At 37.6% G+C, this 16,002-nt stretch overlaps 1 protein-coding gene across 5 annotated transcripts in view; it reads left to right on the top strand.

Annotated features, from left to right (window-relative positions):
- EIF4G3 (eukaryotic translation initiation factor 4 gamma 3) overlaps positions 1-16,002 on the top strand; it is a 271,653-nt gene that overhangs the window by 66,121 nt on the left and 189,530 nt on the right. For 4 of the 5 annotated variants that reach the window (XM_053921191.1, XM_053921193.1, XM_053921192.1 and 1 more), the window contains exon 2: positions 6,212-6,287. The gene's annotated coding sequence lies outside the window, so the exon portion shown is untranslated. Of the gene's footprint in view, positions 1-6,211; positions 6,288-16,002 lie in introns of those variants that run through there. The other variant, XM_053921189.1, reaches the window with a different exon arrangement.

Raw genomic sequence — 16,002 nt, 5'->3', positions numbered from 1 at the left:
TTACTTTACCTTGGCTGGATGGAACATATCACTTTAAAAAATAAAACCATTTCCTTTTTGTTGTTTCACTGTCTTTCTTCAGGCATTTTTTAAAATATAAAGCTAGCAGTTTTCTTTAGTTGTATTTTAGGCCTGAGGGGGAATTCACAATTATCATGTTGATTGGACTTAATTGCATATTTCCTAAACCTTATCAGGCATATTCCAGTTTTCATTTGTAGGTTAAAACTTACAAGTTTTTAATTTATAAATGATAACTTCAGCAGATGGTCAGTCTCTCTCAAGTGTAATGAAAAAAATTTTCTTACTAGTTATATTCTGAAGATTTGTGTGTACCTTACTATCAATTCTGTACATACAGACTACCAATTATTTGATTTCAACAAAGTGTTCATATCTTCTTCGACAATATAATGAACCAAGGTGGGTGAATTTATAAGCATTTGATCAATAGTCCTCAGACTATTTTTTTTAGATTTTGTTTATTTATTTTTAGGGAGAGGAAGGGAGAAAGAGAAGGAGAGAAACATCAGTGTGTGGTTGCCTCTTGCATGCCCTCTACTGGGGACCTGGCCCGAGACCCAGGCATGTGCCCTTGACTGGGAATCAAATCAGCAAACCCTTTGGTTTGCAGGCTGGCACTCAATCCACTTAGCCACACCAGCCAGGGCACCTTTCTTTTTATTGCCAAATAAAATTTAATTCTATCAATATACCGTGTGCTTTTATTCATTGCTGATTGGCATTTGGGTTGTTTTCACCTTTTCGCTATTTTGAATTATGTTGCATGTATATAAATATTCATGTGTAAATCTTTGCAAGGACGTATGTTTTCATTTCTCTTGGTTATACACCTGAGAGTGAAATTGATGGATCATACGGTAACTCGATGTATAAACTTGAGGGACTGTCAGGCTGTTTTTAGACTGGCTGTACTATTTCACGTTCCCACTTGCATTGTATGCGGGTTCCAGTTTCTCTGCCTTCTCTTCAGTACTGGCCTTTTGGTTCTAGCACTCCTAGTAGATGTGAAGTGATGTTGCATTGTGGGTTTAATTTGCATTCCTTGATAACTAATTATATTGAGTATCTTTTCATGTGCGTTTTGGCCATTTGTATATTTTCTTTGGAGAAATGTCTATTCAGATTTTTTGTCCATTTAAAAAAATAAGTTGTGTTTTTTATTTAGTTGTAAGGGATCTTTATATATTCTGGATACAAGTCCCTCATCATATGTATGATTTGCAAATATTTTTTCTCCATCCTGTGGGTTGTCTTTTCACTTTCTTGATGGTGTCTTTTGGTGCACAAAAGGTTTTAACTTTGTTGAAGTGCAGTTTATCGTTTTTTGTTGTTGCTCTTGTTTTGGTGTCTTACCTAACAGTCTATTGCCAAATAGGAGGTTATGCAGATTTTTCCTGTTTACTTCAAAAAATTTATACTTTTATCTTCTCAGTTAGGTCTTTGATCCATTTGGAGTTAATTTTTATAAACATTCCTTATGGGTCAGAACTAATATCAAAGGGAATGTAGCTACTTCCAAATCATCTGCATTTTAAATAGTGCTGCTTTTGAGGAATCATGCATAGTGTCTTTGTGAATAGGGTATAGTTTTGAAAATTTGCCCTTATTCTTATGCTGTACAATTTATCTTCCTTTTTCATTATCAAAAACTGTAGCAAGGAGGAGAAAGTGGAGAAGACATAAATTGACTGACATTACCATATTGCTCTAAAGCTTAAGTAAAGTAAGACTTAATGTAGAAAAAGATCTTTTGTATTCATTTGTTGTCATCAGAAATCAGTTAACTGTGTCTTCTCTAAAGCAGTATTTGTGCAATGGATTTGTGCTTTCACTTTTCCATTTAGTGAGGCAGTAATAACTTGAGGCTATCACTTTAAGAATATTGCTTATGCTGAGCACTGGGATAGTAGCATTTGAAGTGGAGCGGGGCAAAGTTCAAGAACATTCAGCTGGGGGTTGTAAATGGAACTTTAGTGTTGCAGCAAACTGCAGGAAGATTTCTCTTTACTTTCACTACTTGTTTTCTAACTTGTCAAAGTCTACCTTTTGCAGAGGTACTGACTAGTCAAATCCAAGTTCAGTTATGATTGCCATTGATCCAAAACTCTCCTGAGGAGAGTTCATCATTCATGAAATTTCAGCAAACATCTGTGCTTAAAAGAATTGTAGGTCCCCTCTTGTCTTCATGGCATAAATAGGAAACAGATCATTATGTGATCTCTTCACAGATCCTATCCTGGATTTTTCTGATGAAATTTGGTTGCTGAAATTTTTTTATTTGCCAAATTGGCACTTAATGTGGTGAGTATGTAGTGAGTACTTTAATAATCAATTTAGAGCCCTGACTGGTGTAGCTTGGTTGGATGTTGTTCCACAAAGCAGAAGGCTGCTGGTTCAATTCCTGGTCAGGGCACATGCCTGGGTTGTGGGTTTGGTCCTGGTTGGGGTGGGGCATGTGTGAGAGACAGCCAGCTGATGTTTCTCTCCCTCTTTTTCTCCCTCCCTTCCCCTCTCTCTAAAAATAAATAAAATCTTTAAAAACATAATCAATTTTGAGTCTATCATACTTTAATTCTCTTTGGCCTTCAAATTGTTTAAAAGAGATCTTTGCAATTTCATTTTTTAAAAAGATTTTATTTATTTATTTTTAGAGAGAGGGGAAGAGAGGGAGAAAGAGAGAGAGAAACATCAATGTGTGGTTACCTCTTGAGTGCCCTGCACTGGGGGCCTGGAGCACAACCCAGGCATGTGCCCTGACTGGGAATTGAACCAGTGACCCTTTGGTTCTCAGGCCATCACTCAATCCACTGAGCCACACCAGCCAGGACTGACCTTCAAATTATATTTGATTTTGAAATTTGTTAATGTTTTATTAGAAAAGGAATGTGTAGAATTACATACCATCATCTAGCTAATGATTTTGCTTATTTTTCCTAATGATATAAATCAGCAGTTTGAACTATAAAAGTGTCAAGTGGGCCTGCTACTGTATTTCAGTCAGGAGATTTAAAAAATAAAGATGTGTTCTGGAGTACTGCACATTCATATCACACTGCTGATTGAATTAGAATTTTAAGTGGTGGTATGAGAAACTATTTGCATGTTTCCCTGAGCTCAAAGGGAAATAAGCATCCAATCATATTTGCTGGAGATACAGAGCTTGGTGAGAGCTGATAATAAGCTTAATGGTTGGCAGAATGAGGAAGTATACTGTAGTGTTAAGAACTTTATATGCATGTCATTTCTTTGAATTTACTTGTTTTGGTGAAAATGCCTAGCAGCACCTAGCTCAATACTCATTTATCTGGGCTTTCTTCTTTTTTTTAGTGGAAAGGGTGATAACCAGTTTAGTTGCAAATTACTAAAATAATGTTATTTTTAAATTGATACATAATTTACATACCATATAATTTACAGTATTCAGTCGTACAATTCAGTGGTTTTAGCATATTTATGAAGATGTGCAACCATAACCACCCAGAATTAAGAGAAAATTGCTCCGTAATATAAGCTCCCTTGGTGTCTTGCATTACCTGCCCTGTCTGTAATAGTGAATAGTCCATTTGCTACTGGGAAAATGATTCAACTTGGGCCAAGAATTTGGGAAGTTTTGGTTTTAGAGTGACACTGCATGGATCTTTTATGAGGTGAAATGCTAATTTAGTTCTGTCTTGTAGATAGAAGCAACCATATTTTGACCAGGCTGTGATAATTGTTTTTTTCTGTATGATATAAAGTATCTTCCCTTGGACACATTGATGTAGTAGGAAGAACGGTGGTATTTAGAATACAGAGAACTGGCCTGGCTACTTTGCCTTGCTACCTTGGATAAGTTACTTATCTTGCTGAGCCTCAGTTTACCGGAGTACTGTAAATAGTGGTGCAGTGAAGACAACCTGATTGGTTATGCTTGTAGCACGCTTTGGATTCCAATCTTCTAACTTGTATTTTTAGTTTTCTTTTTATAGGACTGTGTTTTTATTTTAAAATAATTATTTTTTATCTAGATGTTCTTTTATGAAACACTTCATTTACCAATCCTTACAATATTCTGTTGGTAGTTTACAGAGTGAAATAAATGAAATCAAAATTCTATATTTTGGCCAGAGGAAGAATGTTTGTCAACTGGGATGTTGGACAAATACATGATTGTCTTTTTAGAAATATTGTAGTTCTAGTAATATTGTTTGCCAGTAAAGTAACTAATAGAAACCTGGAGCCCTAACCTACCCTTAAGTGGTGTGGCTCAGTACTGTGGGGCATAGTACTAATAACTAATATGAGGACTTATTTTCACATACTGAGAATTAGCCTTAGCTAGAAAAAGTAATAGCAGTTGGCTTTGCAGAAGAAAGAATGGTATTATATTTTCCACTATTCACGTGGCCGCAATGCAGAACTGTAATTCAAAGAAAGTTTTGTTTTAGCCAGGGGTAATCTTATTTCTGAAAGAATTGACAAGCTAATGTGAAGGACTTTTGTCCTGAAACTTGTTAGGCTTATGTTTATATGTTGCAAACATATATATAGTTTGGGTGAAGCATTTTTTTAAAGTTTTTTAAAAAAGATTTTATTTATTTTTAGAGAGAGAGTAAGGAAGAGAGGGAGAGAAACATCAATGTGTGGTTGTCTCTCACACACCCCCTACTGGGAACCTGGCCCACAACCCAGGCATGTGCCCTGACTGGGAATAGAACCAGCGGCCCTTTGGTTTGCAGGCTGGCCCTCAGTCCACTGAGCCACACCAGCCAGGGTGGCTGAAGCATTTTTTAAGTGACATGTTGTAGCTTTATTTCTCAATGCGGTGTTTTAAATCAGTTTTTCATGCATGGGGATGATGGCAGCGCAGTGAACTATTGTCTGAGATGGCTGGTTAAGGAACTGTCCAGAGACTGGTACAGTGTTATTAATTTTGAATGACTAAAGCGCAGAGTGTGTGTGTTTGTTTTTTTCTCTCACCTCAGTAAACTGTTGCTACTTAGATATGAAGAATTTCACTCCTAATGATTATTTCAGACTTCTGCAGTTTCTGGTCATTCATATAAAATTATTTGCAGCTGTTGCTCTGTCTTTCAAACTGTTTTATTGAATTAGAAAGGAACATAATGTGAGAAGTATTAAATAATTGTTACGATGAAGGAAGGATTCTCATTTCGGGTTTACTACATTTATAGTCATTCTTTCAAAAATACATTGAAATTACGCAAGTAACTTACATTATTGTAGAAAAGGCACGTAACAGTTAGGGAAACCCTCCCCTGTGGAGAAAATTGCCATTAATCTTTTGGTGCCAGTCTTTCGGTTTCATTCTTCGGCCATATATCCTGAGGTGAAACTGTTACCTTACCTGATAGAAGAACTTGTTACATCTTCTGATTTTTGAAGCTGAATAAAATGATAGTCTTTTGTTTTTTAACAGAATGTCTTGACAGCATGCTGAAACATTTTAAACTAAGTTATGCTGGAGACTGTCTTTTTAAAAATGGGGAGTTGGTGGGTGGATGAGAGGTAAAATAGCAGCAAAGATAGAAAAACAAGGAAGGAGTTGTATTTTCTATTCTTGCGTAGTTAGCAAAACAGACTGGGCCTATGTCAGCAATTTCCAGGTTGATGAATTAGTCTTAATCTTTCTGAATATCCTGCTTATATTTCCTTAGTCTTTTTTCTCTATAAAGTAAGGTGGTAGGTTTTCATGATAGGCTTAAAGTTGGGAGGTTTGTTGTGTAATTTTGTTTGGAGTTTCTCTCTTAAAAAAAAAAAGATTTTATTTATTTATTTTTAGACAGGGGAAGGGAGAGAGAAAGGGAGGGAGAGAAACATCAATGTGTGGTCACATGCCCCCCACTGGGGACCAGGCCTACAACCCAGGCATGTGCCCTGACTGGGAATTGAACCAGCGACCTTTTGGTTCACAGGCCGGCGCTCAGTCCACTGAGCTACTCCAGGCAGGGCTGGAGTTTCCATGGAATGTTTATCATGGGACTCACTTTTGGAGAGATTGATAAAATCACATTAGGAAATTTGAAATACTTTGTTTTTTCTAGTTCCTGTGGAGAATTAAGTGTATAACCCCCACTAATTGGGCACCAAAGCTTGGGTCACTGACAGAATTTTGTGATGGTAATTTTCTCTTACTGCTAAAGCACTCCATTTTTTGAGCTCTCTTATCCTTAACCTGCTCTTCTAGAATTCCTAGAGGCCCTGTGCAGCAGCCTCTCGAGGATCGAATCTTCACTCCTACTGTCTCGGCAGTGTACAGCACGGTGAGTAACTCCAGGTCGTTTGTCAAACTGTGTATCTTTTCCCACGTGAGCCTTTGACACACCAGGCAGTGCTTGATGGGCATGGGAGCAATTTTTTTGGCAAAAGGTCCAATAAAATCCCAAATAGAATTAGATGTATATAGTATAATAAGGTGACTGGGCCTTTTCCCATCATCTTAATTTAGGAAGTATGATGAAACTAACATGTTAAGATAGGTTGGCTCATATACCTGTCGTCTCTTTTTCCTTTCATAAACAATTGCCTTTGGCCATGTATTGTGAGTTTCAGTTTTCTTTTTGAATATCTTCTCTAAAAGTTTAATTAAAATTTATTTTATTTTTTCTCCAATTACATGTAAAAATGCAGAGATGTTGGAAAACATTGGTTTTAATGGGAGGAGATTAAATTTTTATGTGAAATCATTGATTCAGATTCATAAATGAAGGGATTGAAAAGTTACAGAATGAAGGTACTAAATTAGAAGCAGTTATCAGGTGTCTTAAAATGATCCTGAGAGAATTTTGGGAGAATTTGAGAGAATATGTCTGGGGAGACGGACATACCTTTTTAATATTTTAGTTCTTCATATTGTTTATTCCTAGGAATATGACAGGATGCTTTATAGAAACTCATAGGGTAGGAGGGAAACAGGTAAATAAATCATAGTAATCTAAGGTTATATGTAAAGCAATGATTCTTATCCTTTTGGCTTATGGATTATTTATAGAATTTGAATGGTCACAATGTTTCTCCTTAAAAAAGAGCATGTACTCAGTGTTTACATATAACTTCAGAATTTCACGGATGTCCATCAAGCCATTTATAGGCCCCAGGTTAAGAACCTTTGATGAGAGATCTGAACGTGCTAGTATATGGTAAAGGCAGAAGTTGCTTTGTTGTGGGAGTGACACTAAGCTGGAAGGTATAGAATGCTAGGCAAAGAAGGGAAGAAAAGGCCTTCCAGGAAGTGAAGATCAGAATCATGGTTAATGGAATGGCCAGTGTGGCATATGTTTTAGGTTTTGTAGCAGAAATAGGGATGAGATAGGTGGGTTTTGATGATTTTAACATTGTCTCAAAGAGTTAGAACTTTATCATGCGGGTAGTGGGTAAAATGATTATTTTTTCTGGTTTACACAAAACAAGTCTCAGTTATAGCTGTTGTAGAGATCAGTTAAACACCTATTAATAACTTTTTGATCCTCCTTGAACTCTTAAAGTGGACCCAGTTTGGATGATGCATTATCTAGTTACACTAGTCATTGGAAGCCTTCGTTTATGTTGAAAAATAACCTGTCGGTCTTTGATGGCACAAACTTTTTCTGGGCCAGACTTTGCTTTGGTTTTATTACTTTTTCTTAAGTACCTAGGTTTTTTTTTTTTTTTTTTTAACAGGCTTAACTCTTTAAGTACAACTTTTTCTAATTATAAAAGTGTACCTTCACCATTGAATTATTTGAAAATTAAGATAAGTTGAAAAAAAGAAACTGAAAATTTCTAGTAAATTTCTAGTAATCTTTGATTTTTAGCGGCAACCATTATACCCGTTTTTTTGGTATAGTTTTATTTATCATTTTTTTCTTTTTTTGGTTTAATCTTTATTGTATTTTTTTTCATTACCATTTAGTCCCCTTACACTCCCACCCCCCGGCAGTCACCACACTGTTGTTCACGTCCATGAGTCCTTTTTCCTTTTTGCTCAATCCCTCCACCCCCTAGCCTCCGCCCACCCAGCTGTCTTCGGGATCTCCATCTATGAGTCTGTTTCTATTTTGCTTGATCAAATTTGACTTTTACTATTTGAACTTACTACCATATATATAGTCTTCAGTCAATTTAAAAAGTGGTGTGTCAGTTATGTACAGTGCCTATCCTAGAGAGACAAGGGATTTTAGGCAATAAAAAGTTACCTGGAAGTTTGATAGTCTCTACTTTTTGATCAGTCATTTCCATTCACAGTGGTTTAAACCCACGCTGCACCTTTACAGTGGTGTCGTACACATTAACGGGATGTAGGAGTAGTTGACCGGGTTCGCTGACGTTCTTAGTTTACCTTTTTCTCGGCCCCGAGGTTCTATATTGATCATTATTCCTCTGGTGTCTAGGTTCATTAGTATCATTTCTGTGGCATAATACATAGGCTAACCCTCAATTCACCTCCTCCTGGCTCACCACATGGTGCCCATATGTCACTTTCAGTTGGTTAAATTCTTTGAAAGGCCAAAATACTCGTGGCTAGTCTTAAAAAATTATGCAGTCAAGATTTTACTTTCTTATGTTTGATGTGCAGGCTCTATGCCCTTATGTCAGCTGTTTAGTGAGGATCTCCGCTGATAACCAAATAGCTTAAGACTCACCTTTTATAATGCCTTCATGTTACATGTTTTTTCCTGGTTTTTATTTATTTATTTTAGTCTGGTTTATGTAAGTTTCTCCTTGAATAATTTATCAGGGATGAGCAGGATACTTTTGTCATTATTTTTTATGAACCATAATTGCATTAGAGTGATTGATCATATGAACAAAAAATGAATACAGCCGATAATTAATTTACTTATTTAGTAAAATCCTCACCCAAGAATATGTTTATTGATCTGAGAGAGAGAGGAAGGAAGAAGAGGGTGAAGAGAGAGAAAGAGAGACATCGATGTGAGAAATACTGATTGGTTGCCTCCTGTATGCGCCACAGCTGGAGATTGAAGCTGCAGCCTAGGTATGTGCCCTGACTGGGAGTTGAACCTACAACCTTTTGGTACAAGACTATGCTCCAACCAACTGAGCCACCTGTCCAGGGCCAGCCAATATTTTTTAAACTCTTGTAAGGGCAGCACACATATATTATCAATATATGGTAGAGGAAATGGCAAAACTAAAGACGCATGATGTATATTTTTGAAATATATTTAGAGAAACTAGATTTTATGACTGTTAAGCCAGTATTTTTAATATAATCTCAGAGACATTAGGGTGTCTTTTACTACTACTTCTTGCCTAGTTGCTCTGGCTGTAATTTTCACTACTATGCTGAATGGAACTGGTCATGCAGGCATCCTTGCCTTGTTCCTGACCTGAGAGGAAAGAAATGGTCTTTCACCATTGAGTATTGTGTTCTTTGTGGGTTTTCCATGGATGGCTTTTAGTATGTTGTTGTTTCCTCTGTTCCTAGTTTGTTGAGTGGTTTTTTTTTTTCCATGAAAGAATGTAGACATGTCAGATGCTTTTTCTACATTGCTTGAATCGATTGTGTTGGTTTTTCCCTTCATTTTATTGTTGTGATGTATTACATTGATCAATTTTAAAATATTGAATTACCTTTGCATTTCAGGAATAAATCCCAAAAAGTGTGTAATTCTTTAAACATGCTGCTGAGTTCTGTTGGTTAATATTTGTTTAAGGGTTTTTGCATCATTGTTCATAGGAGGTATTGGTCTGTAATTGTCTTATAGAGTCTTATCTGACTTCGGTATTAGGATAATGCGGGCCTCATGGAATGACTTAGGAAGTGTTCCCTCTTCAGTTTTTTGGGAAAGTTTGAGAAGAGTTGGTATTAGTTATTGTTTTAATTGTACTTTATTTATTCTTTTTAAAGATTCTATTTATTTACTTAGAGTGAGAAAAAGAGAGAGAGAAAGATCAGTGTACAAGAGACAAATCAATTGGCTGCCTTTCCCACGCTCCCAACTGGGGAACCTGGTGTGTCACCCAGACATGTGCCCTGACTGGGAATTGAACACGTGACCTTTGGTTTACAGGCCAGCACTCACCAAGCAACACTAGCCAGGGCTAATTGTACTTTATTGATTACACTATTAGAATTGTCCCAATTTTTCTTCCTTTATCCCCCTCCACTCAGCACCCCGCACTCCCTCTGGCATCCCCCCACCATTTTTCATGTCCATGGGTCATGCAAATGGCCACTCCATTTCCTGTACTGTACTTTACATCCCCATGGCTATTCTGTAACAACCTATTTGTACTTCTCAATCCCCTCACCTATTTACCCGTTCCCTCATGGTTTCCTCCCATCTGGCAAACATCCAAACACTTTCTATATCCATGATTCTGTCTCTATTCTTCTTGTTTGCTTAGTTTGTTTTTTTAAATTCAGTTGATAGATATGTATTTATTGCCATTTTATTGTTCATAGTTTCGATTTTTTTTTTTTAAATAAGTCCCTTTAACATTTCATATAATAATGGTTTGGTGATGATGAACTCCTTTAGTTTTTTTCTTGTCTGAGAAGCTCTTTCCTTTGATTTGAAATGAAAGCTTTGCTGGGTAGAGCAATCTTGGCTATAGGTCCCTGCTTTTCATGACTTTGAATATTTCTTGCCAATCCCTTCTATCCTGCAGTTTCTTTTGAGAAATCAGCTGACAGACTTATGGGAAGTCCCCTGTTGATGCCTAACTTCTTTTCTCTTGATGCTTTTAAGATTCACTTTTTATCTTCTTTATCTTTAACCTTTGGCATTTTAATTATGATGTGTCTTGGAGTGGGCCTCTTTGCATCCATCTTGTTTGGGACTCGCTGTGCTTCCTGAACTTGTAAGTCTACTTCCTTCACCAAATTAGGGAATTTTTCTTTAATTATTTTTTCAAATAGGTTTCCAATTTCCTGTACTTTCTCTTCTCCTTCTGGCACCCCTATGATGTGAATGTTGGACTGCATGAATTTGTCTCTGAGGCTGCTTACACGTTCCTTGGTTTTTTTGGATTCTTCTTTCTTCTTGTTGGTCTGATGGATTGTTTTTTGCTTCTTTATGTTCCAAATCATTGATTTGATTCTTGGCTTCATCCATTCTACTGCTGTTTCCCTGTAAATTGTTCTTTATTTCAATTAGTATATTCTTTGTTTCTGACTAGATCATTTTTACGCTGTAGAGGTCCTCACTAAGTTCCTTGAGCATCCTAATAACCAGCGTTTTGAACTCTGCATCTAATAGATTGCTTATCTCCATTTTATTTATTTCTTTTTCTGGAGATTTGTTTTGTTCTTCCATTTGGGCCATGTTTCTTTGTCTCCTCATTTTGGCACTTTCCCTGGGTTTGTGTCTATGTATTAGGTAGAGCTGCCATGACTCCCTGTCTTGGTAGCGTGACCCAATGTAGTTGGTGTCCTGTATGGTCCAGTGGCACAGCCTCTCCTATCAACCAAACTGGGTGCTCGAGGTGCATCCTTCATGTGGTCTAGTACATCGTCTTCTTGTCGTTGAGCCTTGGTTGCTGTTGGCAGGTTCATGGGAGGGATTTACCCAGGCCAGTCAGCTGCAAGGACTGGCTGTGGCCACTTATCACCAGCCTCCGCTGTCCATGGAGGATCAGCTGTGCAGGGGCAGGATGGTGGTGCTATGGCACTGGGTGTGCAGGCCCTGGGTTTTCTCAGATGGTGCAGGCCAAGGTCAGTTCCCACCTGTGTTCTGCCGGGAGCCACCCTGTTTCAGCTATAAAGCAATCTGAGATGGCTGCTACTTTTGCTGGGCTTGGAGATTCGCAGGCAAAGCCACACTGTGAATCTAGGCTGGCTGCTGCTAGTGCTGGACCTGGGGCCACTGAAGAGTGGCCTAGGGCTTCACTGAGGCTAGCTGTCGCTTGTTTCAGTGGATTTAGGAAGTTGTGAAGCATGAGCCAAGACTAGCCATTCATATGGAAAAGCCACAAAGCTTGGGTAGGCCTATAATTTGGGTGGGGCAGAGTCTCAGGGCATCTCCAGGGTGGGGCAAACAGTGTTAGCGAGGTTAATGGAGTCTCAGATATGATACTGGCCTGCCAGCTCTGTGGCTCTGTTGGGGGTGGGTTCACAAAAGGGACAGTGGCCTTTGCCCTGCCTTTCTGTCTGGGAGAAAGCTGTACCCCAGCTCTTGACTTGATACTAGACACTTCAGTTCCTCCCTGTTTGTCCTGATGCCTTTCAAGCTGCTACCCTGGTGCTGGAGCTCAGAGGGACTGAGTCTGAGTAAGACTCTATGTGGGTTCTTTAACAGGAACTGCTTGGGTCTCCACAAGTTTTTTCCACCAACTCAATTCTCACTGGTTTTTGTAGCCAGAAGTTATGGGGAATTACCTTCCTGGTTCCGGAACCCTTGGCTGGTTGGCCTGGTGTGGGGCTGGCACTCCTCACTCCTGAGATATCCTGCCTGAATTTTTATCCACCACATGTGCATGTGAGACCATCTTGTTCCCTGTCACTGCCCCTCCTACCAGTCTGGATGTATGTGGTTTCTTTAATTCTGTAGTTGTTGGACTTTCATTCAGTTTGATTTCTGATGGTTCTAAGTGATGGTTGTTCTATATCTTAGTTGTGATTTTGATGTGGTTGTGTGAGGAGGCGAGCTGTGTTTACTTCCGCCTCCATCTTGACAGGAAGTGTGGTATTAGTTATTTTTTACATGTTTGGTAGAATTCACCAGTTAAAGCCATCAAGTTCAGGGCTTTTTTTGTTGTTGTTATTGTTGGGAGATTTTTGATTACTGATTCAACTTCCTTACTAGTTATAGATCTTCACATTTTCTGTTCATTATTTAGTCTTGGTAGATTTTGTGTTTCTAGGAATTTGTTCATTTTATCCATGTTATACAATTTGTTGATGTTTAGATATTTTCTTAATTTTGGACACTGATAGAATGTTCAAATCAGAGTTCTCCAATCATTTGGAAACATCTAGGTCAGTGGTTCTCAACGGGAAATGATTCTGCCCCACGCCTCCCCTCCCCACCTCTGGGAGACATTTGGTCATATCTGGAGACATCTTTGGCTGTCACAACTCGGGGTTGGGAGGGAAGGATGCTAGTGGCATTTAGTGGCTAAGAGGCTAGGGATGCAGCTAAATAATCTAAAGTGCACCAAGACAGCCTCACAAACAAAGACTTATCCTTCCTAAAATGTCCGTGATGCCACTCTTGAGAAACTCTGACCTAATTTTTCCTTAAATGTTAGACAAAATTATTAACTTAAAATTGTTTATATTCCTTTATCTAGCTAATATTTGTTGAATATCAACTATGTACTCTTAAGGTTCTGGAAGAGAAACATTGATATGAAATAAAAAATAATAATGGTTGTAAGTGATTGGAAGGATATAAATTTGATTAACAGAAAAATTCTTATTAGGCATGTGAAAAGCCTGAGAGCATGGCATTTTAGATGAGATCTGAGCCATGAAGAGGGTTTAGTCCTTTGTGGGCGTGGAGGAAGTACACACACCTTCCAAATACAAGCAGCAGAGGCTCCAAGGCTTCGAGGGGGGAGGATGCCTCGTTGTAATGGGAGCGCAGTGCCCTGGAGACAGCGTAAGATGGGAGTCACGGGCCTAGAGCTGTCTAGTGCAACATGCCTGCTGAGCACGGAAGAAGCCATTGAAGGATTTGACGTAGAGGCATGACATGATAAGATTTAAATTATAAAAATACTGTGATATTTATTGTATTAGGGAGTGAATTAGAATTTACAGTTTACATGGGTGACAGAATGTATAGTGGTTAAAAGCAACTAAATGGCTCTAGAATCAAACTAAATGGGTTCATTATAGCAGCTATGTGTGTCATTGAGGCAGTTCCTTAACTTTGCATCTCATTTTCCTTCCTCATTAATAAAATGGAGATCATTATTACATTCCTTTCAAAAGGTCATTATGGAAGTTGAATGAGCAAATCCATTAAAAACTGATAAGACCCAGTATGTAATCATCATTCAGATATGTAGGAGCAGCTACATGAAGAAACTACTAACTATTCTTATTCGTTTGAAACAAAACCCGACCAAGCTGGATGTGCTGGTAGATAAAATGCTCCTGCTTTTCATTTTAATAATGTGGCTTTTAAAACTTTGGTTCTTATTGTAAATGTTAATAACACAAGGTAATTTTTTGGAATGTCTAATTTTATTAAAATAAGTTAGCTTTTTCCTTTAATTAAACTGATGAATGTATATTGTAGAAAACTAAGAAAGTTGGGGGATAAAAGACATAGTATCATTACTCAAGTGCTAAATACTTCAGTGTTTTTGTATATTTCCTGTCAGTCAGCCACTGCCATATTGTTAAGTACATTGCTTTATTTTTAATAAATTCATAGAATTTATTTGGTCAAAATAATGTAATTTAACAATGTTACCCAGGCGTTATTATAATTATAGATTATTGTAACCTTTTATAAATTATTTCCCCTTGTTTTCGTATGAGAAAGTAGCACTTGGGAAGTAGATCAAAGTGCTTTTCAAATGCCACGTTTTATAGACAACACTAGTAGATACAGTTATTTTCCTGTAACATTCTGTGGAATGTCAGGACTGTATTGGATTATGTGGGTTAGTATGTTTCCTACATCAGACCAGTCATTTATTTTGACTACTAAATGAAACTAAAGTGAATTATCAACCTATTTATATCTCTAATGAATTTCATTAGCTAGTACTGAAAATAAATCAGTTGTACCTAAGAAACTTCTATTATGTACAAAATATAATATGAGGTGGTAGTGATTGCCAAGGAATGACTCAAATAAAATGAGATAGAGTAAAAATAATTTATTGGACAAATGATAAATAATAACTAATTTTAAAGTTCTTTGGAAATTTCCCTTTTTAAAATATATTTTATTTATTATGCTGTTACAGTTGTCCTATTTTTTCTCCCCTTTATTCCCCTTTGCCCTCTATCCCCCCTTCTACCAGCGTTCCTCCACCTTAGTTCATGTTCATGGGTCATACATACAAGTTCTTTGGCTTTTCCATTTCCCATACTATTCTTAACCTCCCCTTGTCTGTTGTGTACCTACATTTTATGCTTCTTATTCCCTGCACCTTTTACCCCATTCTCACCCTGCCCCTTCCCCGCTCATAACCCTCCATGTGATCTCTTATTTCTGTGTCTCTGTTCCTGTTCTAGTTGTTTGCTTAGTTTGGTTTTTTGTTTTTGTTTTTTTTAGGTTCATTTGTTGATAGCTGTGAGTTTGTTGTCATTTTAGTGTACATATTTTTAATCTTTTTCTTGGATAAGTCCCTTTAACAGTTATCTGCCCTTCCATTCTAAATGATAGTTTTGTTGGATAGAGTAGTCTTGGCTGTAGGTCCTTGCCTTTCATGACTTGGAATAATTCTTTCCAGCAAGGTTTCTTGCCTGCAAGGTTTCTTCAGAGAAATTAGCTGATAGAATTATGGGAACTCCTTTGTAGGTAACTGTCTCCTTTTTGCTTGCTGTTTTTAAGATTCTCTCCTTATCTTTAATCTTGGGTAATGTAATTATGACGTGCCTTGGTGTGTGCTTCCTTGGGTCCAACTTCTTTGGGACTCTTTGACCTTCCTGGAAGTCTCTTTCCTTTGCCAGATTAGGGAAGTTCTTCATTATTTTTTTAACTAAGTTTTCAGTTTCTTGCTCTTCTTCTTCTCTGTCTGGCACCCCTATGATTAGGATGTTAGAACGTTTAAAGTTATCCCAGAGGTTCCTAGGCCTCTCCTCATTTTTTTGAATTCTTGTTTCTTCATTCTGTTCTGGGTGAATGTTTATTTTCTTTCTTCTGGTCCAAACTGTTGATATGAGTCCCAGTTTCTTTCCCTTCACTGTTGGTTCCCTGTACATCTTCCTTTATTTCACTTTGCAAAGCCTTCACCTCTTCCTCTATCTTGTCATACTCAACCATTTCTGTGAGCATCCTGATTACCAGTGTTGTGAACTCTGCGTCTGATAGGTTGGCTATTTCTTAATTGCTTAGGTGTATTTTT

Source organism: Desmodus rotundus, chromosome 3 (genome assembly GCF_022682495.2).
Source record: "Desmodus rotundus isolate HL8 chromosome 3, HLdesRot8A.1, whole genome shotgun sequence".
In the NCBI taxonomy this organism is placed as follows: domain Eukaryota; kingdom Metazoa; phylum Chordata; class Mammalia; order Chiroptera; family Phyllostomidae; genus Desmodus; species Desmodus rotundus.
This window is presented reverse-complemented; position numbering and strand designations above follow the sequence as displayed.